Raw genomic sequence first — 24,413 nt, 5'->3', positions numbered from 1 at the left:
ACATATTGTTGCATTTTTGTATTGCGATTTTGTTACACCCCTACTTAATAGTATTGATTAGAAAAAGAATATTTTAATAACTATTAATGTTATCATTTGACAATCTTTACAAGTGCTCTCTGACATTTGGACCATACTATACATTTGTCTTTGTATTACTGTGTTTGACAGCAATCTTAGGTTTACTTGTAATTTGCCTATATGTCGTCATCATCCTCCATAATGCCACCTCATTCACCCAGAGCTGCTCTGCTGAAATGACACTGGCTGAGACAGAGAGCTGGAAAGGCAGAAAGAAGAAGGGAAAAGAGAGAGAAAGACAGAAAGCCCCTCTCACCGCTGCCAGGGGGCACACAGACAGTCCCTGCGTTACGAGAATGCTAATTATTTTGATTCGGCTTCCATTTTTTTATGGCTGTCTGGGAAGTTGAAGCGATCATTGGATATGGCATAGGCGCTGATGACTCGGTCACCGGCACATACAGCACAATGTGTGTGTGTTTGTTGGTGTGTGACCATCCCCTCCCCCTAGCAACACCCTCTTATAATAGATGACATCACATATGTTTGTGAGTCAGTTGCCATGGTTATAGCCTTGTTGCCCAGAGAAGGTCAGCGAGGGGCAGACGCGGGTGACCTTTGTGACCTTTGCCGTCTGTGTTACTGCCATTCACCTCTAACGTCGCGCATCAACCTCTCCCTTCCCACTGGATTCGGTACTATTATATATCTTACCTCTAATATGATTGCACAAAAGAAATGAATGAGATGTTGTCAATCATCTTCAGGATATGCTGTATAAAAACTGATCCAGGCATTTCGGGTCCAGCATCTCTGGCTCTTTGGTCATGCTGTATGGACAGAAAGGACTGTAGGGCCAAAAGGGTTGAAGTGTGATCTATTTAGATAACTTGGCCTTTTCTTTCCTTCGTCTGAAAGTCAGGGCTGATAAGCTTGAATGACAGTAAGTTAATATTTTATGTTTACAGTGACTTTGGTTAAAAACCATTCTATTACCATTTAAATGTTTAGATGTGGAAAAAAGAAAAAGAAAAGAAAAAAGTGTATAGCTTAATTCCCAAAACATTTTGGCCCTGCCCCTGCTTTAAAATGCTGTCTAGGTAGGCAGTTCCCAATGTTGTATGTATATTATATTATTTTTTGAATATATTAGATATATCAGATTCAGTCTGGTTGAGTAGTGGCACTTTTTACTGTTTGCATCACTTCTCCTATCTGTTTGTTGTTCCAGACAGACTGCCAGTCTGTTCATTAATGGTGGGTATTTTTTAGTGACTTTTTCTGCTAGTTACATTATTGGTGGCAAGTGACTATATAAATTAAATATTTGAATAATTTAGTCAAACCGAAATTCTTTCAGGATTTAAACAGTTGCCCAACTTTAAGAATGAGTCATTGAATAATTTACTAACCAATTTATTTTAAAACACTGAATCAATCAGAAACCAAAAAAAATACTGTTTTTATGAGTGAGTCACTGAATCATTCAATTGATTAATTCAGGAATGACACAAGTGACTGACTTATGCCGAGTTCACAGTGTACGATTTTAGGCCCGATTTTCACTCATGACAAGTTTTTGCGAAATCACAGACAAATGCCGAAATCAGAGGCAAATTGTTGTTTGTTCAAGCGAGTGACAATCACGCAGTGTGAACTGAGAGACTCGCAGTATTCAGTATTATCAGTAAAATATCAGTATTTTAATAGATATATTTACAATTATATCAAACCGAAACAAAGCACAAATATTTGCTTAACCTTTTGCAACAGCAGCACATTGCAAAATTATTTATTAAAATTCTTTGCAGAACACACAGTCCTTGGCTATAATTTTTAATAAAGTCTTAGTCTCAGGCACGCGTGATCTAGTGTTATTTCCTTATCACTTCTCGTGTGTTTGGTTGTGAAAAGTAGTTTGACCAGACTGTTGTCTGCGATTCTTCCAATTGTAAAGTCATGCAGTGTGAACCCCCCTGTCGCCGATCCAGTGTGCAGTGCACACACACAGCAGAAACTGAATGCTACCCCAGATGATCATGCAGTGTAAAAAGAACAGTGATCTGACGAGTTTGAAAATCGTGCAGTGTGAACTCTGCATTAATGAAAGAGACATTGAAGATGATTCATCTGGAGATTCAGTACTCTTTCAGAAGATGCATAACAGCGCCCCCTACCCAGGGCCGGATCTACCATACGGGCAATCTGGGCACGTGCCTAGGGGCCTTTGCGCAGAGAGGGGCCCTCCGTGATCGGAGGTATTATTATTATTTTTTGCTACAAAAAAATAGTATACACAAGGCTTGGCCTCGCTCTTGATAATTATCCAATCAGAATTTTTAAAAAGTTGTTTACAAAAGATTCTGTTCAAAGACTTAATCAAACAAGTTGGCAGAACTGTCTAAATCGGTTCGCGAATCAGTTTGTATGATTTGTTCAGTTTCCTGCATGCACTGAATCGTCTGAAGCGGTTTCACATAAGCTATATCAGTCGAAACAGGAAGATTTAAGAACATCATTCATGAGCGTTGGATGAAGTGGCCGTGTTTAGTAGCTGTCCGTGAGACCGACGGTTATAGTTGAACACCGTCATTAGAACTCTATAACCACGTTATTAAAATATCTGGCAGATAAGGTTATATAGGCTACTAATATCAGTGTTGGGGAGTAACGGAATACATGTAGGCCTACCGGCGTTACGTATTCAGAATACAAATTATGAGTAGCCTAACTGTAGTCTCCCCAGAACATAAGGTCTATTCATTTTATTTTATTTTTCGTGTTCGCATTTATGAGAAAAAAAACAATGTTGTGGCGTGACCACTCTGAAAGCGGCACTAAAAGATGCTTTAAAACTTTCACAGAGACATCAATCAGAAAGCACAAAACCTTTCTTTAAAGTGAATTTCGTTTTGTATTAATTGTATCTTAATTTTAATCAGTGTTTCATCAACCAATTGCCTGGATTTAATAAATAAGAAATAAATATAGCAGATGATAGATAATCATGAAACGGAGGCGCCGGCGAGTGAACTGGAGCTCGTCTCATAAATGAACCGAAACTCAGCGTAGGCCTATAAGGTAGCCTACTTGCCTCACAGACATGTCTACTTTTAAACAGAACCATTCAAAACGAAAGAAAACAGACTACAGACTGCTCTCTGCTTATGTAATATGTAGGCTATGAAATGTGCATTTCTCTCTGGCGCATTCACTACTGCGAAGATCGCGAGTCAGCATCGTCAACTTCATGTTTGGCCGACACTGACAAAGAAAACACTTGTTTATTAATAAACAATTAAACTATCTCCTTGCTATATTTTACATATTCATAATCATTACTTTTGCCGGTTCTTTGTGACATATTTTTGGTGCTTTATTGGCAGCGCCACCCTTACATGTTACATGAACGCGTCACCACCGCATCCACCAGAATAGGCCTGTTTTTTTTTTGTTAAGGATTTGTTAACTCTGTGTGATTCATTTAATGGAAAGCACATTCACTGCTAGTTGTCTTGCTGTTAATTTTAAATAAACGTAGAGCAAGTAGTTAATCACTGCTCATTTATTCAAACCAAGTTGTCCTATAACAGACAAACGTCAACTTTATTTCGACAGTGATTTAATAATACAAATGTAGTTGTATAAGTTACTATTATACAAACCAAAGGACGTGTGTGTGTGTGTTTTCTTTGTTTGTGTTTTTCTATGTTTGGAGCGATAATGCCGAATGTCACTTGTCACAGTATGAACGTATGGAAGCGATCTTAAGTGCGGACACAATTTTATTCCGCCTGTATTTCTCTTTTTACACTTACCTCTATGATCATTAAGGATGAGGTTTTATAATCATTGCCAGTTTGTGCATATACAACAGAATAACATGTACATTATGTTATTCCTTTACTGCTTTTGAAGTTATTAGAAAATCGAATTTGCTGGTTGTCATTATATTTTTTATCGTGGTGTGGTTGTCAGGTAAGGGAGGGGGCCCCTTGAGCTTCAGTGCCCAGGGTTCCCTGGGGATACAAATCCAGCTCTGCCCCTACCATATAACAGTGAATTTTCAATTTTATAATACAACCACAGATGATTACAAGAGAGCCCAGATTAACTAACTACTAAGAATGATAAAGTTTCTGCTTATTGAAACTTAAATTTTAAGTGTTTTAAATGATACTTTGTCAAATGTATTATTATCAAATTATATAGGCCTACTTTATTTTTCAGAATGGGAGTTGCGTTTTAGGGCACAAATAATGGTGATTTTAAGTAGGAAAAGCTGCTTTTTGAAAATTTACTGAGAGATGTAATTAAGATACGCTCCATGAGGATAAGTTAAATCAGTCACTTACAGTCAATCTATTTTCTAGATGCTTGTTATTGATTTTGTCCTTGTATCATTTTCAATTAAAAAATAAAATTGATATAATGATTTTTAGTAAAAAAAAAAACACGATCTTGCGGTGAAACGACTCCTCCAATCATTTAGTTCACTTAAACCCCACCCCTTTCTTACAATCGACTGTAAACTCACGTTCAAATCTTCCTTCAACCAATCAACAATCGATGAATAGAAGTCCCCGCCATAATGTATGATAATTTGTGAATGTACATTACAATACATTAGAAAAGATCTATTGCTACTTCTAGTTCATGGCGACTCCTTTTGGGGTAGGATTCCACCTTAAAAGGCAACTGTCTCAGGAGTATGATGAGGCAGCTCATTTTGAAACCACTTTAATGCTTATAAAATTGCATGAATTTTAAACTGTAATATGATTGATTTGGTGCTTCTCATCTCCCCAAACAAATGTTTTAAATTTAGTTACTGTTTCTCTGGAAAATGTGGAAATTGCCATTTCTGTCTCTACAGCTTATTTAATTAAAATATTTTGTTTCTGATTCTCCTTTGCAATCCACACAAAAGCCATTTATTAGTAATTCCAGTCTTGTTTATCCATGTCTCTCTCTTCGTTTCTCTCGGCCCGTGTCTCCTTGCTCATCCCTGTCTCCTCTTATCTGTTCTCTTTTCTTCCCCGTTTTCCTTTCACCCCCACCTTTTCCCTCAATCTCTCTGCCTCTCTCTCATTCGTTCTCTTGCGCCTCTCCCTGTCCCTCTGTGGCTCACCGTGTCGTGTCCCTAATTTATTTATAATTAGTGCTCTTTGTCAGAATGCAGGGAGAATGTTAAAGTACAAGATGCTCTGGTCTGGGTACAAATGGGCCAGTGTCTTCCCTTCTCTCTCTCTCTCTCTCTCTCTCTCTCTCTCTCTCTCTCTCTCTCTCTCTCTCTCTCTCTCTCTCTCCACATCTTTGTTCTTCTATTAAACTCTTCATCATTAGCTATATGAAGAAAGTCAGAGACTCATTCAAACAAAACATCTAAATACCTACTAAATGAAGTATTGTAATATAGACCGTGTCAAATTAAAAATGATCATTATTTAGTCACCCTCATGTTGTATGTACAGTAGGCAATCTATATGATTTTTCCATGAGAGTAGATAGTGACCAAAAATCTGCCTAGCTGAAAAGGACCAAAAAAAACAAAATAAAATGCAGTTTCATAAAGTTTCATGCTTTTCTCTGCATGTAGAATTGGAGACTGGAGCATTCAAGTTTCCAAAAACATGCAAAACCTTAATAAAGGTGTCATAGAAGTGGTCCATATACCATATTACAAGTCTTCTCAGGTCAAACAATAGCTTTGTGTGACAAATTTAGGTCTCCTCCAGAAAGCTGTTGACTGCTCTATATAATGCTTCCAAAAAAGGCCTATATTTAAGATTTATGTATTTTAATTGCATATAAAATTTCTATCCATTTAGATTACATAGGTTTAACATAAACTAAATTTTTAATGTGATGCAAATTTGTAAGAATGAGATTTATGTAGTTGTACTTATAAACCAAAATGTGTTTTTAACGCACAATAACCAGGTGTATATTTATTATCAATAAGTCCAATTTATTATACATAAACAAATCAATATACATTTTAACTAATTCATTATTGCTTGTTCCACAGCTTAATAACTGATTAAATTGAATTGTTTTCAAAATTAACAGATTTATGAGGAGGAATTAAAATAAAGACATTTAAAAAAGATTATTATTTAAATAAAATCAAAGTGATAAAAATACTTAATATTTGACTACAGTCATGATACATTTTTTTTAAACGTTGAGTCAGTAAATGTGAAAACGGAATTTATTGAAAAGATTTTTGACTCAAAAGGATGCTTTATTTATTAATTAGCCATTTTTAATGAACTCTCATGAATGTGTTGGAGAAAGCAAAGGCTGATTGAAAATGTAAATAATAATAAATGATGTAATAGTAAATAATGAATAATGGCAATTTTCATTTCTGTGTAACCTAGTGCTTTAAAGTGCCCATATTATGCTGTTTGAAAGTTTCCTAATGTTGTTTTAGAGTCTCCTACTGTACAACAGGTTTACATGCATCAAAGGTCAAATAACTGTTTAATTTTTTCATAATATACATTTGCACACCACATTTTCAATTCTCAAACGACTCGTCAGATGAATCAATCTCTCTAAATCCCTCCTTTCCGCGAGGTACTCTGCTCTGATTGGCCAGACAGTTCAGTCTGTTGTGATTGGTTTACCGCGTACAGCGCGCGTCAAAAACGAAAACGCTCATTGCCAAAACAACGTCAGCTCTGCTTGTCCCGAGGCTTCCTACAACATAAACTAAACACAGTAACAAATAATGATGTCGATTTTACCATGTCAATTTTAGTGCGAGTCCGATGATGAAACACTGGAAGAACTAGTTATTCAACCCGAATCTCCATCGCGAGGACGACTCGATCAGGACGTTTCTCAGTGATACGCTACTCAGTTTGAGGGACATTATGAGATGTTGCAACTGTAATTCCTCACCATCAGCATTAACAACAGCATGCCCATCAACAAAACCGATTATTTGACTTGTAAGTTACTTATTTACGTTGGTAGAACAAATCTTGCTCCATGCTTAATCTTTCCTCAAAGGAGTGAGAAGGACAGATAATCTGCATTAATAGACACAGTTTTAGGTAATAGTGGCCCACAGCTGATTAGCAGAAGTATTTCAGTAAGACAGTAATAATGTGAGTTAACCAGTTAGCAGGAGACCTACTAAATATAAAACTCAAAATTAAATATGTTGAACACCATCTTTCAGGAGCAAGCGGTTTGCGAATCCTGCATTGAACTCTGAGATTTGAGAAGCAGTCGTCAGTAAAATAAAGGGAACAGCAAACGTTTAGGATTGCTGTGGTATCCTGGTAAAGATGAATTTTAACCACTGATTCTTCAGATGTTCGTCCTTGGGCAGTGGAAAAAAACTGGCTTTACCTTCACATTGTAGAAAACAGTGTCATCTCGACATGATGCTATCCAGTATCCACAGGAATCAGCTGGCGGTTTGAGGTTCAAGTTTTCCCTGGTGTCTGCGCGCGCATTAAGTGGGCGGGCAATATGCTAATTCGTCTTGACGTCACAATGAAACGGCTTATGACTTGTTTGAAAAACGATTCATTTCATTGACTTAGAGTCTTACTCTTAAAAGACAATAACTTTATATGGTGCACTTTCAGATTTAAAACTTTGCAGGATGTTTTAATTAACTTAGAGCTATGTTACACACTACATTAAAGGTCATTTAAAAAAAAATCCATAATAGGGGCACTTTAAGTAATTATACGAAAAAGTGTTTCTTATGTTAGTGGAGAGTGAAAATGAAGACCCACTGTAGGTGGACATTTTTCAGGGAACATGTTTGGATGACCATAACTTGCTCCAGTAGCTTAGCTGACCTGATCTTGCCATCTTTTTGTCCTTGGACTGAGAGATCACTTGTACGAACTCCCTTCCCTCGTTCTGTGATCTTTCCATTTCCACCCGAGTGCCATATTCCCTGTTTATCCATCTCTTCCTCTAGCCCTTCTCCTCAATCTCCTCATCCCTCTCTCCCGCTCTCCGCTGCCCAAGGCTATGCCGTCCTGCAGGCTTTGATCACAGGGCCAGGGAGGAAATGGGAAGTGGGTCAGAAAGTTGTGCTGGAGACTGCAGGGAAACAAGGCTGGAATATCGAGTAGGTGAGCAGGGAGAGAGAGAGTGAGCGCTAGGAAGGGAGAGATAGAGACCGGGGAAGGGAGAGGGAGGAGGAGGACAGGAGATGTAGAGGACTCCGATCATGGCAGAGCAGATAAAAAGAAAACAAGAATTTGATCAACAGGAGAGGGGAGCCATTGCAGAAAAGGCAATGTCAACTTTAAAGTCCAAATGGACCCCGTTTACTCATTCATACTCTTTTCTGATCTTATTGTCCATCATTTGTCTAGGCGTTAATTTCCAAAAATATGGTTTCATCAAAATGTAAATGTGATTTGGCTTCAACTATGGGCATTTTGGCCATGTGCACTTTTAGAAAATAAACTTTCTTAAAGAGGTATTCACCGCTGGCAAGATGATAAAAACATCAACACCCATAATGCACTTTTGATGGAGGCGTCCCTCTGTTGATCCCGACTGTCCATTGTGGAAGTTTGATATGTTTTAAAAAAAGCACAGGAGCTGTCAAACATCTGTTGGATGTTGCCAAAAAAATAAACAGGGATATCTTGGTGCAGGTAACACACATTACTAAATCATAATTCACACTTTTTGAAAAATAATTTAACAATTAGATTTTAATTGGAAATTATGCACTGTTGAAATATTGTTCATACTCATAATGAATATTGTATTATGAATTAATATTTATAACTAAGCAATTTAATAGTATTAATTTAGTAATTAATTAAATTAGTAATAAATATTTATCTTGATTTTTCATCCAGGTTAAACAAGAGCACTACAACTTTATTAAGGTTATAATTATGTGTTGCGTGTCATTCAAAAAAAAAAAAAAAAGAAGCTGTAAATAATTATTGAAATGGTTTAAAAGTTTATTTCACTCAAAGATAAAAAGCTTGAAAGATTATAGTATTTTAGGGTATTTTTAGATTCAAAATCTAGGAATAAATCTATAAATAAAAGCCATTTGAAGAATATATATGTACCGGTATTTTAAAAAAACGTAATAAACTTTAATAAAATCAACCCCTGACACAGAAGTATACAAAGTTGTGGAGACATCGAATAATTTTCTCCACTTCTTAAACAACTTTCCTTTTTGATTGACATCACTGAGTCCGACAGCCATTCATTTATAAAATCAAGTTTTATTTCATTTTATTTCTAATCAATGAATATTCTGTTTCAGTTGCATAAGCTAAATGTTTTGTTCTTTTTTTAAGAGTCCAAAATACAGTTGTTCAATCAGGTCTATAACATTGAGGCTGTCCATGTTTTAGACGGGATCAGACATTCATGCATTTTTCCACCTCATTGAATTGCTCATATTATTAGTATTCTAAACAGCTAATTAATATTCCAGTATCATTAAGCACTCCTGATGTCGTCAGCTCACCTGGGACGAGGATTGGGAGGAGGGGAAGGGTAGAGGAGGTCTGGCTGGTCAGGGAGAGGTACAGCAGGGCGTCCCACATGGGAGAGAGGGATTTAGGGATGAGTGAAAGCTGAAGAGGGTTGGAGGATGAGGAAGGGAGGATGGAAGTAATTGGACCAAGGGGAGGCTACATTCAGACAAACACATTGCATTCCACATGAACACACATTTAAATGCAAATACAAACACACGTTAATGCATTCTCATATACCACCCACAAAAGAGTGTTTCCACACACACATTTCCACAGTGACATTTTAGCTGACACGGTTACTAACACACACACACACACACAGACACACACACAGACAGAGACATGTTCTATAAGTGGACAAGGTAAATTAGAGAGGTAATTACTTTTTGTGCTGTCAGAGCTGAGAAAGGTTGAGAGATGCTGTATAAGACAGCTGTGGCTCAATGCTGAATAGAGAATGAGAGAGAGAGACAGACAGATGGACAAGCTGAAGGACAGGTCAGGTAGAGTTGATAAGAATAAAATACTATCCAAAACACACTGGTTAAATGTTATAGACGGGTTGTACAGACTCAACTGTAATTGACATTTTTAATCTCACTTATTTTTTATATTTTCATTTTTGAAAATGAAATTACACATATTGTAACATTATATTTTTTGTTATATGACCTTGGCATTAAATGACAAAAAAAAAACACACAAAAAAAACCCTGTAGTACAACAGCTGAGGGAATGATGGAAATTTGACTTCTCTCTTCTGACTGTAATTAGTTTCTTTTGGAAGCTTGTTTACGCAACAGAATAAAAAAGGTAACTGTAACTTTTTATCTCACAATTCTGACTCTTTTTCTCGCAATTGCGTAATATGAATTCACAATTGCGAGTTAAAAAGTCAGAATTGCGTGATATAAACTCGCAATTCTGAGATTAAAAGTCCGTCTTTTTCCCCCTCAGAATTGGACTTTATAACTCACAATTCAGAGAAAAGAAGTCAAAATTGTGAGATAAGATTTTAATAATTAATTTCAATTCAATTCATATTTATTTGTATAGCGCTTTTCACAATACATATTGTTTCAAAGTAGCTTTACAGAAAATGCATGTCTACATTACAATTTAGAGTGATCTGTTATCAGAGGTGACTGTTTCATGTATTTCAGAAATGTACAATAACTTCATACTAATTTCATAATTTCATTTCACAATAACAATATACATTACACATTTATTTTTGTTATTTTATTCAATCTTTATCATTAAAAACAAGATGAGAGGCAAATTACAAACAACAAAACTTATGCAGGAATGGTACAACTGAAACAAACAGTGCTTTACATTTTCAGGTAGAGTATGTCTATTTAACATTATTTGTATTTGCATGTAAGAAATGAATGAATCAATTGTAAAACTGAATTAAATATACACTGATTATTATTAAAGCTACGATATTTATTCTGTCAAGTAAGTGATTCTCTTTTTTGTTTTGCATTATCCTCTGTGCATCCTTGTTCATCAATACCATTGGCCATGCCAATGATTATAGTTTATATAAATCTGGATATTTTTATTCGCTTCAAAAGGCCTTTAGTAACCCCCTGGAGCAGTATGGATTACTTTTATGATGGATGGATTAGCTTTTTTTGAGCTTCAAAATCTGAGTTACTATTCACTGCCATTATAAAGCTTGGAAAAGCCAGGATATATTTTAATATAGCTCCGATTGTGTTTGGCTGAAAGACGATAGTCATATACAGCTAGGAGGGCTTGAGGGTGAGTAAATTATGGTATTTTTGGGACCGTAGCAGGAATATTGAACGCACGTTGGGTGTGTTCACACTTGGCAAGTTTGATTGTATTAAAACCAACTCTGGTGACATTGATCTGTTAGTGCAGTACACTTGAATACTGAAAGTGTGAACACTGCCATCCAAACCTTTTCAGGGGGTCTCGATCCATTTCCAAATGAAAGCTACTCTAAGCGATGTCGGGTGACGTCAATTCTTGTCGGCGTTTAAAGTATTGTCAAACAAAACGGAGGCTAGCTAGACCCTCCCTCCTCCTCATGCACTAACCCCACCCCCAAATCCTTCTTGTGGGTTATTGGCTGGAACAGTTTGTTATATTTCGCGGGGGGATAAAGATGATATCTGTCATGCTGATGCCTAGACGTCTTACCCTCCTGAAGCATTTAATGCCTTATCAGTTCATCGCTAGTACCCACACCAGCTGTAAACGCATGGCTTTGAGTCAGAGAATTCAAAGGCTTGTTCATCTGATGCCCCACATTTGAAAAAAAAAAAAAGATCTGATACAGGAGAATTTAAGGTTCAAGATATAAACCAGCTTCACATCAGAAAAAAACATCATAACTTAATCTCTTCATCTCAGTCTTTCAGGGGAGAACTGAGGCAAACTGTGTAAACCTGTTGGTCATTCTAATTGGACAGTGATTCTCAACTGGTTTGGCCATGGGACCCAATATTTCTCATGGTCATTCAGCCGCAACGCAAATTTTTATGCATTTGAACCAAGCAAATGTATTTCTCTAAAATGATTAACCCACACCTGTCCCACTTTACTTAACATTCACATAAAGAGTAATAATTTCACTAACACTATAAGGCTATTAAATAGCAGTCCCAAACTAGTTAGTAAGTTGGCACAATCCACCAAAAATATAGAATTTGTGGTATTTTGGGGTAAACTTACAGAAACTATAGATACCATGGTAAACACACAATACTAATATGAACTGTTAATAAAATATATGGACACAGATCCTGATGCATACAGTATGGTATATATATAATATTCTCTATAATTAACATAATACTGTATATATATATAATTTTTCCTGTCCAGGTCATTTATCATGGATCAGTAATGGTGACGCACAGTTGTTCTATGGCAGAAGCCGATGCTAATACAGTGAGTGAATACTGGGCCTGTGCCAGGACTGAAATGGTCCAGGTGAGGACATCAGGAGAGGACACTGCACTGTGTGTGAGTATGTGTGGGTGTGTGTGAAATCATACAGACAATAAAGCTCTCTGCGTTATAACACTGTCCAAATCTTTGCTTCAAGGACACTGGACTGTAGACTTTCTCTTTTACACTATTGGCTACAGTTTTCTGCTCATATCGTTTTTTCATTCTCTCCTTTTGTTTTTCTAATAATAATGACGTCTGTGGACTGGAGGTTTGTTGTCTCTTGTATATGTCCTTAGCTACTCTTCACAAAATTTCACTTTAGGGATGTCCTCAAAGGGAAAAATTAAGTAAAATTAAAGTTGGTCATTATTCATTTTTTTATTCTAAAACTGCACAAAAATAAATTAGGCTTAGAATAACTATGTTATGCTGAAAAGGGAGTCTCAAGAGAAGCCAGGTTATCCGGGTAAATGTTGATATAAAAAATTTCGCTCATGCAAATGATACATTAACAATATAGCGGGTGAATTATGTATATGATGTATATTACCACATTATTATGAACTATATGCCTTTCTCCAACGACGTTCTAAGTTGTTCAAAGCGTTTTTAAGGATTCTGATATTTAGAAGGAAACTGTTCGACTCGCGATGGTGAACGGGAACATGGTTTGTATAAAATTAGTAAGACATTATTAGCTGTTTGATAACATAGTCAATTAAAAGGCTAATCATATCAATTACCGTTATGTGTCCGACGTTTTAGAGAGCGATACATAAAACGCATCTCCATTCTGATACATCGACTTGTAGACGAGAGTGTATAATTCACTCTTCCTCCTCTTCTTCTGAATCAGTTTTTGGTTCAAACATACAGTATACGGCTGAATTAAACCAATATTTCCACTTGCTATTTTGCAGGCAGTATTTACTACAGTAAAGTTGACTGAGTGGATCAGGTATTCTGAGCTGGTGTGATTGAATTTTGATGATCAAAGATGAGTTTTAAGGGATAAAATTATTGATGACAGGGGGAATTTATAAAATTATAAATAAAATTATATTTAGCTAAAAAAATTAAGATTATTTTTTGACATTTAATATTATTTTCATGACAATTAAACATATTTCTTAAGAACAATACTTATGGGGTACGAAAATAGCGACTATCTAATGATAACAATGAGAATTATAAAAAACTCAAAAGTAAATGTTCCAGAAGTCATGAGATTGGGGTAAAAAAATAATTTCTTATTTATTTAGATTTTGTGGTGAAACATAAACATGTTTTAATGAAATTTACCCATACGATCTAACAGATTCCCAACTGTTGGTGAGTGATCAAATTCAGGTCGAATTTTATTTTTATTTTGCTTCTTAGGCTAGTAGCATTTTATTATTTGCATTTAGTACTGCTTTTAGGACACACAATCCTTAAAAAAAGTTTTTTTGATTGGCATCAGTGGTTCCATGAAGGACCTTTAACATCCATGTTAAAGGAACCTTTCCATTTCACATGGTTCTTGGGGGAAAAAAATCCTACATTTTAAAAATGTTCTTCACAGTAAGAAAAAAAAAGGTTATTTTAAGAACTGTTCACTGAAAAGTTATTTGGGGGACCAAAAAAAACAAGGTTCTTCTATGGCATCCCTGTAAAAAAAAAAACTTTTTGAACTTTATTTTATCATAAGATTTCACAACAGAACAGACTTCTGACCCAACATTTGAGCATTACTGGTCTATGGTCTGTCCTCATTCTGTCATGTTAGGCAGAAACACAGGAAGCAATCGCGAGTATAATACAATATTTATTTAGCACAAAACACACAAGTCCAGGGTGCAGTGAGCCAGGTGGAGATAGGTGACGCAGGGACTTCGATGGTCAATACCGGTGACGTGCAGACAAACGGTGAGACGATCCAAATCCACACGGAAGACGACGAACAGGAAACACCAGGCAGGAACACGAACCAGAAGACAGGGGAACATCAAACAACGATCTGACAAAGGTGAGAGAACAGCGGTGAGTTTAAGAAGCGTGGTGAGATGAACTGCAGCTGGTGATTGTAATGATGAACAGCTGGAGTGGATCAGGTAATGACATACAGACACGCCCCTTGCACACGTGCACTCATACAACAACATAAACACAAGACTAGAAGGAACCAGCGAATACATCTACCGTGACAGTACCCCTCCTCCTAAGAACGCCTCCTGGCGTTCTCAGACTCCCTTACCTGCCGATTGTAATCATCGATAAGGGAGTGATCCAGGATGTCCCTAGCAGGAACCCAACTTCTCTCCTCCGGACCGTAACCTTCCCAGTCCACCAAGTACTGAAATCCGCGTCCCCTCCGCCTAGAGTCCAGAATACGGTTGACCGAATATGTGGTCTCCCCATCTACGAGCCGCGGTGGGGGAGGAACCGGGACAGGCGGATTAATGTGAGAATGAAAAACGGGCTTGATTTTAGATACATGGAACACGGAATGAACCCTCCTGTACGCAGGAGGTAGTTTGAGGCGGACTGCCACCGGACTAATAATCTTGGTGACAGGAAACGGGCCAATAAATTTGGGAGCAAGTTTATTAGAAACGGTGCGAAGAGGAATGTTCTTAGTTGAGAGCCACACTTTTTGACCAACGACGTATACGGGAGGCTTTGACCGGTGGCGATCGGCCTTGGCCTTGGTGCGCGCCCCCACCTGGAGTAGAGTCTCCCGGGCTCTAGTCCAGGTGCGGTGACACCTCTGGACAAAGGCGTGAGCGGAGGGAACCGCAACCTCGGATTCCAGACTGGGAAAAATTGGTGGCTGGTAACCTACACTACACTCAAACGGAGATAGGCCCGTCGCTGACACTGGCAACGTGTTGTGTGCGTACTCCACCATAGACAGTTGTTGACTCCAAGACGAAGGATTTCTGGAAACCAAACATCGCAACATTCTCTCCAAATCTTGGTTGGCTCTCTCTGTTTGACCATTGCTCTGGGGATGAAACCCAGATGACAGACTAACCGTCGCCCCCAGTAATCTACAAAATTCTCGCCAAAATTTGGACACGAACTGGGGTCCCCGGTCGGAGACCACGTCTATCGGGAGGCCATGTAACCGAAAGACATGATCTACGACCGTAGCCGCTGTCTCCTTAGCTGAAGGTAATTTGGGTAAGGGAATGAAATGTGCTGCCTTCGAGAATCGGTCCACCACAGTTAAAACTACTGTGTTACCCTGGGAGGGTGGGAGGGCGGTAATAAAATCTAGAGCGATATGGGACCAAGGTCTCGAAGGCACCGGCAGCGGTTGAAGTAGCCCATCTGGAGGTCGATTGGAAGACTTACCCGTGGCACAAACAGAGCAAGCCAAAACAAAATCGCGAATGTCACGAGCCATAAGTGGCCACCAGAATCGTTGCTTGACTAGAAATCCAGTGCGATTAATTCCTGGATGACAAGCTACGTTGGAGCTGTGACCCCACTGGATAACGTCAGACCGTAAGCCCTCCGGCACAAATAATCGGTTCGGTGGACACCCGGGCGGAGGCGTTACCCCTTCCAAGGCCTCTTTGACCTTCGCTTCGACCTCCCATGTGAGTGTTGAAACAAATACGGTTTCGGGTAAAATACACTCGGGAGTGGACGGGCGACCGGAAAAATCAAATATACGAGAAAGTGAGTCGGGTTTGATGTTCTTAGAACCCGGACGATATTGGAGAGAAAAATCAAAACGACCGAAAAAAAGTGCCCACCGAGCCTGCCTGGAGTTCAATCTTTTAGCAGTTCTGATATATTCGAGGTTCTTATGATCAGTCCAGACGATAAAAGGTACCCCCGACCCTTCTAACCAGTGTCGCCACTCCTCCAACGCCAACTTGACTGCCAACAACTCTCTATTACCAATGTCGTAATTACGTTCGGCTGGAGATAAACGATGGGACAAAAACGCGCAAGGATGCATCTTGTCGTCTACAGGTGAACGCTGAGATAACACCGCCCCTACTCCCACCTCTGATGCGTCGACCTCCACCACGAACTGACGTGATGAATCAGGGGTAATTAGAATGGGGGCTGAAACAAAGCGGCCTTTGAGTTTCTTGAACACAGTCTCGGCTGTGTCGGACCACCTGAACGCAGTTCTGGGGGAGGTCAAGGCAGTCAGAGGCGCGACCAGCTGGCTGAAGTTGCGAATGAATCGCCGGTAGAAATTGGCGAACCCCAGAAACCTCTGCAGGGCCTTGCGGGAATCTGGACTTGGCCAATCCACCACAGCCTTAATCTTCTCAGGGTCCATCCGCATCCCCTCAGACGACACGATGTATCCTAAAAAAGGAACAGACTGTGCATGAAAATCGCATTTCTCCGCCTTGACAAAAAGCCCATTCTCTAGCAACCTCTGAAGCACTCGTCGGACGTGCTGCACATGCTCCTGGAGAGATGCAGAAAAAATCAATATGTCATCCAGGTAGACATATATGAATTGATCGATCATATCTCGCAACACGTCATTGACCAGTGCCTGGAAAACTGCTGGGGAGTTGGACAGCCCAAACGGCATGACCAAATATTCAAAGTGCCCCCTAGGGGTGTTAAACGCAGTCTTCCACTCATCACCCTCCCTGATGCGGACCAAATGATAAGCGTTACGTAAGTCCAATTTGGTGAAGATGGATGCTCCCTGCAACCTCTCGAAGGCTGAAGACATCAACGGCAAAGGATAAGTATTCTTTACCGTGATGTTATTCAGCCCTCGGTAATCAATGCAAGGTCGCAGAGAACCATCCTTTTTCCCCACAAAAAAAAACCCCGCCCCCGCTGGAGAAGAGGAAGGGCGAATGAACTTGGTTGCTAGAGAATCAGAAATATATTTCTCCATAGCCTCTCTTTCAGGAATCGAAAGCGAATATAACTTGCCCTTAGGCGGAGACTTACCTGGGAGTAAATCTATTGCACAGTCGTAGGGACGATGCGGAGGGAGAGAAGCAGCACGAGACTTACTGAACACTTCCTTCAGGTCCAGATACTCCGCGGGCACGTTAGACAAATCCCCTGCTTCCTCCTGAAACACAGAAACAGGTACAGACGAACAAGCAGAGACGAGACAAGACCTATGACATTCCTGACTCCACTCCAGCACAGATCTATGTATCCAGTCCACTCGGGGGTTGTGTTGAATGAGCCATGGGTGTCCTAGAACAACGGGTGCCAGGGGTGAATCCAGAATAAAAAATGAAATAGTTTCCGAGTGATTGCCAGAGGTGATGAGAGTGATTTCTTCAGTGGATAATGAGATGGTGGGAAGTTCTTGTCCGTTGAGTGCATGAACTGCAATCTGCTGTGGGAGGGGTTTGATGGGAATCTGAAATCTGCGTGCAAAATTATGGTCCATGAAATTACCTTCGGCCCCCGAATCCAACAGTGCTTGACAATCGTGCTGGTGGACTGACCATCTTAGTCTTACCGAGAGGAGGGTGGAGGTAGATCTTGTCGTGGATGAGGTCTTCCTGGCGGAGATCCCACCCGATAGTAGCCTCATGTTTACTATCGGGCTGGGCCTTTTACCGGACAGTTGTAGGCGTAGTGTCCGGCTCCTCCGCAGTACAGGCAAAGGCCCTGGGACCTCCGCCTCTCCCTCTCCTCCCGGGAAAGCCGAGCTCGACCCACCTGCATGGGCTCGTGATCGTAGACGGGGCTGACCACGTCCCTGCCGCTGGATCGTAGCCCGTTGGCTGCCTCAAGTGTGCGGGTGGGCGTGGCTCGACGCTCGACTCTGGACAGCCGAGCGTCCACCCGCAGGGCCAGATCAATGAGTCCGTTGAGGGTAGTGGGAAGATCCAGGGCGTAGATCTCCTTCTGGACGTGGTCAGCCAGCCCATGCAGGAACATGTCCCACTGCGCCTCCTCGTTCCATCCACACTCTGCCGCCAAGGTCCGGAACTCGATGGAAAACTCGGACACTGATCTTCTTCCCTGCCGTAGCTCGACCAATGTTCTGGCCGCCTCTCTTCCAGTGACCGCACGGTCAAAAACCAGTCTCATCTCGGCGGCGAGGGTCTGGAACGAGGCACAGCATGGATTTTGGTTTTCCCACACCGCCGTTCCCCAGAGTGCCGCTCTCCCAGTCAATAGCGTGAGCACAAACGCCACTTTGGCTTGCTCGGTCTGAAAAGTATGAGGTTGCAGGGCAAAGTGCATAGAACATCGAGTCAAAAAGGCTCTACAAAATGACGGTTCACCTGAGTATGCCTCTGGGGTGGGTAGCCGGGGTTCTGACTGGGAGGGGCTTCCTGATGATGCGGGAGGAACGGCCGGTGTGGGTGGCGCAGTGGGAGGTCGTAGGCGCTGGATCTGCTGGGTGAGCTCGGACACCTGCGTCACCAGGGCTTGAACTGCACGGCCCGTATCTCCAATCTCCTTCTCTTGCGAGTCCATTCTACGGATGCTGTGATGGATGAACTCTTCGAGTGAGGATGACGAGGCGCTCGCTGCTTCCATACCATGGTCAGATCGTTCTGTCATGTTAGGCAGAAACACAGGAAGCAATCGCGAGTATAATACAATATTTATTTAGCACAAAACACACAAGTCCAGGGTGCAGTGAGCCAGGTGGAGATAGGTGACGCAGGGACTTCGATGGTCAATACCGGTGACGTGCAGACAAACGGTGAGACGATCCAAATCCACACGGAAGACGACGAACAGGAAACACCAGGCAGGAACACGAACCAGAAGACAGGGGAACATCAAACAACGATCTGACAAAGGTGAGAGAACAGCGGTGAGTTTAAGAAGCGTGGTGAGATGAACTGCAGCTGGTGATTGTAATGATGAACAGCTGGAGTGGATCAGGTAATGACATACAGACACGCCCCTTGCACACGTGCACTCATACAACAACATAAACACAAGACTAGAAGGAACCAGCGAATACATCTACCGTGACACATTCAGATATCTGGCTAAATGTGTGTGTTTGTGTGACTGGATGTGTGTTTGACAACTTTTCAGTCAGCTGTTTAAACTTCTCCAATCTTCAATGGTCTGGGCTGTCCCGCTGTCCTTTATTTCTCTCCCTCGCTCACTGTCTTTCTCACTGACAATAGCAAAAGTAAGAGTTCTCTTCCTCATTTATCACGCACTTCTTTGTTTTCTTATTATCCCGTCGCCTCCGCATCAGTTTCTGCGTTTACAGCCGCACACATTCTTTTCCCCTCCTTCCGGAGCACTTACGCCAATTTCTGGCTTGACATAATCTGAAATGGTGCTTAAGTGAATTTATGTTGTGCTCAGTGCATTAACTTCTGCCGTTTTTGCCTTTATATTACGCAGAGCTTTTGTGCAAGCGCACGGAGGAAAGCGAGAGAGAATGAGAATTTGAAACCCAGACCACGGACGAGACAGCCTATCAGTATTCAGCAGAGAAAGTGAGTGATGGAGAGAGAGAAACGGAGGAAAGAAGGAGGAGGGGGTGATGTATCAATATTCTGAGTAGTGTTTGAGGGCAAGAAGAACGAACCGGGAAGGGGTGGGAGAGGGGCGCGGGTGCGCGAAACAGTCCGAGCAGGTTTATTCGCTTAGTGTTTGCTAGTGCGAGAGCCCGTTGGGGAGAGATGATATCGGTAGAGCAGTTACCTTGAGAACGGAAACTCAAGTGTGTGTTTGTCTGAGAGAAGTGGTGTTCAAGTCGAATGTGACGGAATCTCAGCCGAACACTAGCCATAACTCCACTCTCCCTCTCTCTTTTTTACTCTGTGTGCTAATCAGCATTTGAAAGGCAGCTTTGACAGTGAGAAAGAAAAGTGAGGGCAGTGGGGAGGAGGGAGTGTAAACGAGAAAGGAACGAGAGAGAGAGAGAGAGAGAGAGTGAAAGAGAGAGAGAGGTAGGGGCCGTACAAGCATTTCTTTTATATTTACCAGCGATTGAGGAGAGAGAGAGCAAGATAGAGGGGGAGCGAGTGAAGAGACGGCCGGTGCGTGCAGCTTTCCCAAGAGGAAATGAAAAGAAAAGAAGCTCAACGCGGAAAGAGAGAGAGCCAAAGCGGGGAGCACGCCAGAGAAGGAAACAGACTCGCATCCTCTAACTCCAGTCATATCTGAGACGATCCCGGTCGGAAAGTGAGGGAGGAGAGAGAGCGAGAGCACGGTCGCTGCCACCGTGCTCCCACAAACACACACACACACACACACACATACACACACGCTCTTGCGGCAGCAGACCGCTGTGTGTTCGCCTGCTCTTTTGTGCCAGCAGCTGGGATTGTTCTTGGCCCCGTCTGACCCCCTTGTCACCCCCCCGTGTGAGTGTTTGTATGTGTGTGTGGGAGAGCGAGGGGTCCTGGAACGTGGACTGAGCGGAGGGGAGGGTCACGGTTCGGACGGGTCCGAGACAACTGAAGAAGAAGAGGAGGAGGAGGAGGGATACATCTGCCCTCGAAACAGCTGTTCAGAGGTGGACATGCACATCAGGTGAGTCACGCAACTGCTCTTGACACACACATGTCAGACTGTCACACGTCTGACAGTTTTAAGATCCGAGCGGTGGGTTTCTCCTTTCTCCTCAAACTTGTTGATGGCTTCGTGCCGGGAGGCTTGGCTTCCTGGGAAACTTTTTGGGAAAGACACTTTGCTCATAAGTACGCTCGTCTTTTCCCCTTAATGATGGAGGTATGGGGAGCGGAGGGGGGGAACGCTGGGGTTAATTGTGCGGATCACCTTGGCTCCTTCTCAAACATCATCTCTCACTTAATTAGTGGATTTTACAAGATTAGTGCGCTTTGCATTGACGGCGTGTTCTGTGGAAGGTAGTTAATGGCAGCGCGAGGCGCTTGTCTTCTGTTATCTGATGTCTTTGGATTTAACAGCTTCTTCTAAATGACTGGATTTGTATTAGAAATGAAAGGGGTGGGTAAATATTAACCTTTTCCTTCATCAGTCAGTTTGGTCTTAGCATGGGGATTATTAAAGAAACGAAATTGCTATTGTAATGTGTTTTATTTCAGTTCTGCTTGTTTTTTAAATGATAGTGCTAAGAAAAAAAAAAGACTTTTAAAAAAAATGTATAATTAATATTGTAACAACAAAGGTATTATAATGATCATTTTAATAACGATGATAGCATTTTGTCACAATACGATTCCTAATTTGTTGCACATCCTATACATTTTTTTGGGATTCTCTTCATATTGGCAACATTACAATGTTAATGTTACACATTGCATGTGGATATAAAGAAATATTACAGTAATAATAATGACAAAGTGTATTTTCAATTAGGTCCACAGAATAATTTCACTTATTATTACTCAGTAGTTATCGTGTACTTACTTAAGTGTAACATAAATTGTTTTTCAGCTAGATTCCTTCATGAACAGAAAGTTCATACTGTGAGTTTGTCGCATGGCTATGCTGGACAATCGGAATTATAGGACAGGAATTATTTTGACACTTTCACACTTACTATGGCAGCCTAACCAGGAAGAAAAACAAAAAGTGAGTGAAAAAGTTTCCTGGGACTTTAGTTTTAAGAGGTGGTGGAAGTTTGTTTGCTGTTTTCTTCTCATCGTTTTGGTTTGGTTGAGTGGTTCAATCAATAGCTTCATATTAGTCTGGAAATCTACCTGTTGCTCGTTAAATGTATTTTTTTGAACACAAGTGAAAATGAGCAGTTGTTGAAGCTTTAAGCAGCTTTAGGTCTACCTGACCTGCCTGTTAAAAAATACTTTCATTGGTGCAATGTAATAGTCAGAGTGATTCAGCCATTTTATATTTTTCACTTAAATAAAAGTAGTTTATTTAGATGTTACTACACATCGCAATTTGGTTACCATTTTTAAAAAAAATTTGCTTATCCAGACGAGGATAAATTTGTTGTAGTTTTGACTCTGGCTAGACAGTGTTTTCTAAAGAAAATGTTACGTCACAGTGTTAGTACATTTCAATGGCGGTTTTATTGAAAGCAAGCCGCCCTGTTAGTAAAGCATGCACATCCAAAGGCTATATCCGCATATGCGTAAGACATTAGGGGCATCTTGGAAATGAGGGTGAATTGAGAATTGATAGAAGTTATGCAGGTATGTACAAGAGAGCTATAGGACCATAAAAGCAGTCACACACAAACACACACACTCTCAGAGCGGGACAGACAGGCCTGGTGACAGACAGTGTCAGGAAGGTGTCAGTGAGAAGCTGTTGGTGTCACACTTGGTTGACCTGATCTGTGGTCAGGCTGTCCACTGTAGCCCGTTGTGACTCCTTACATAACCACTTCCTGCCACTCACACCCAGCTCTGCAGGGACGCGCTCGGATATTTATATACTCAACATACAGACACACACACATCAATATGGCCTTAGACACACACACACACACACACACACACACACACACACACACACACACACACACACACACACACACACACACACACACACACACACACACACACACACACACACACACACACATAAACAAACAAACAAACAAGAGCCTCTGTCGATATACAGACCCTTCAGTCTTCTGCAGTCAGGGAGATATGATCTTATTCACTGATTTTGACCTTTTGCATCCTTAATTTTCTATTATCATCCATAATCTGGTCACAAGCATCACACAAGTGTCAGAGATTGCCTAACGACAGTCATGTATTGTCGGTATATATTTGAAACTAGATAGATGACTCTCATGGAAACACTTTTAGGCCATTTTTTCATCTCAAAATAAATAGGAATAAATATTATAAAATATTATATGGTTTAAAAAAAAATAAAAAAAAATAAAAAAAAAAATATATATATATATATATATTACATTACAGTAATTTTCTACATCAAAGTACCAAGAGTTTGGGGGAAAATGTGATTAAGATTATTTTCCCCACACATTTAAAATGGTATAAAAAGTGTTTTTACATTAATTTACATCAGCAATAATTACATAATTAATAATTAATAATTAATAATAATTAAGTACAACAAAAATCATATATACACAATTATATATATATATATTTTTATTATATTTGCATTACAGTAACCTTGGGGAAATATGATTAATTGCAGTTAAAATATTGCATCAATTCAATAATTGTATCTTATAATAAAGAGAAAATCATTTCTTATATTTTTCTTTAAATTTTAGGATGAAATATGACCCAGACATGTTCATGAAAGGTTTTATGCGATTCACACTCTATCCTGCAGTTTTCCGTGTCGAAAAAAACAAGAAACATGCATAGACTATATACATTTTACATATACATATCATTAAATTTATTCTTCATAGTGCAAAATCCTCTAATTCTTACTAGTGTGCAAATGGTGTTGTACTTTGCCAGTGAAATGGGACGTTTATAATGCTCTGATGTGATGTGTCTGCATATAGACTCTAGACTTCTCTCTGTGGCTATTTGACCCTGTGTGTTTTCAGAATCTGTTCCCTGCCTGAGGGGCAAATACTGTGCGTTTCAGATATACATTGTGTATTTCTTTTAGCAGGATTCAGTTAACTACAATACAAGTGTTTACTATTCTGAAATGCATTTTTTTTCTGTGCTGGCATATCTGAATTGAGACACAGTTATTGTGTAGAAACTCTGGAAGAGACACGTGACGATTACTGGAGTCTTTTGTCACTGTTAAAGGATTGCTTATTTGGTCCTTGAGAAAAGCAAAACAATTATTGATGCTTTGCTCTCAAATCTTTTAATCCTTATAGTCACTATTTTTCCATTTAAAATGGCATTTGAAAACGAAACGTAACATTTCTCTTCATGCGAGATGCAAGATCTCAGGGGCCATTCCAGTATCCTTTATGCTTTCCGTTTTACCGTTGCGGGTCAGAGGCGGGTAGGGTCAGTTTGATCTAATCAAATGGGGTATTGATTTCATTTGATAATTAATGGGCCAGGTGAAGATGAAGATGCAGCCTCCAGCTCTGAGGATTTGAGAAGAACCTTGGACTAGGAG

General features: G+C 40.3%; 1 protein-coding gene across 4 annotated transcripts in view; it reads left to right on the top strand.

Moving 5' to 3' along the window:
- The window catches only part of npas1 (neuronal PAS domain protein 1), an 83,325-nt gene that overhangs the window by 13,233 nt on the left and 45,679 nt on the right, over window positions 1-24,413 (top strand). The window contains exons 2-3 of one of the 4 annotated variants that reach the window (XM_077207014.1): window positions 12,387-12,494; window positions 20,367-20,915. The gene's annotated coding sequence lies outside the window, so the exon portion shown is untranslated. Of the gene's footprint in view, window positions 1-12,386; window positions 12,528-19,399; window positions 20,916-24,413 lie in introns of those variants that run through there. The other 3 variants (XM_077207013.1, XM_077207011.1, XM_077207012.1) reach the window with 3 other exon arrangements.

Source organism: Siphateles boraxobius, unplaced genomic scaffold, assembly GCF_051911475.1.
Source record: "Siphateles boraxobius isolate OS27281-9 unplaced genomic scaffold, OSU_SipBor_1 6, whole genome shotgun sequence".
NCBI classification, from domain to species: Eukaryota; Metazoa; Chordata; class Actinopteri; order Cypriniformes; family Leuciscidae; genus Siphateles; species Siphateles boraxobius.
Note: the sequence above shows the minus strand (reverse complement) of the source record. Positions and strands in the feature narration are given on the sequence as shown.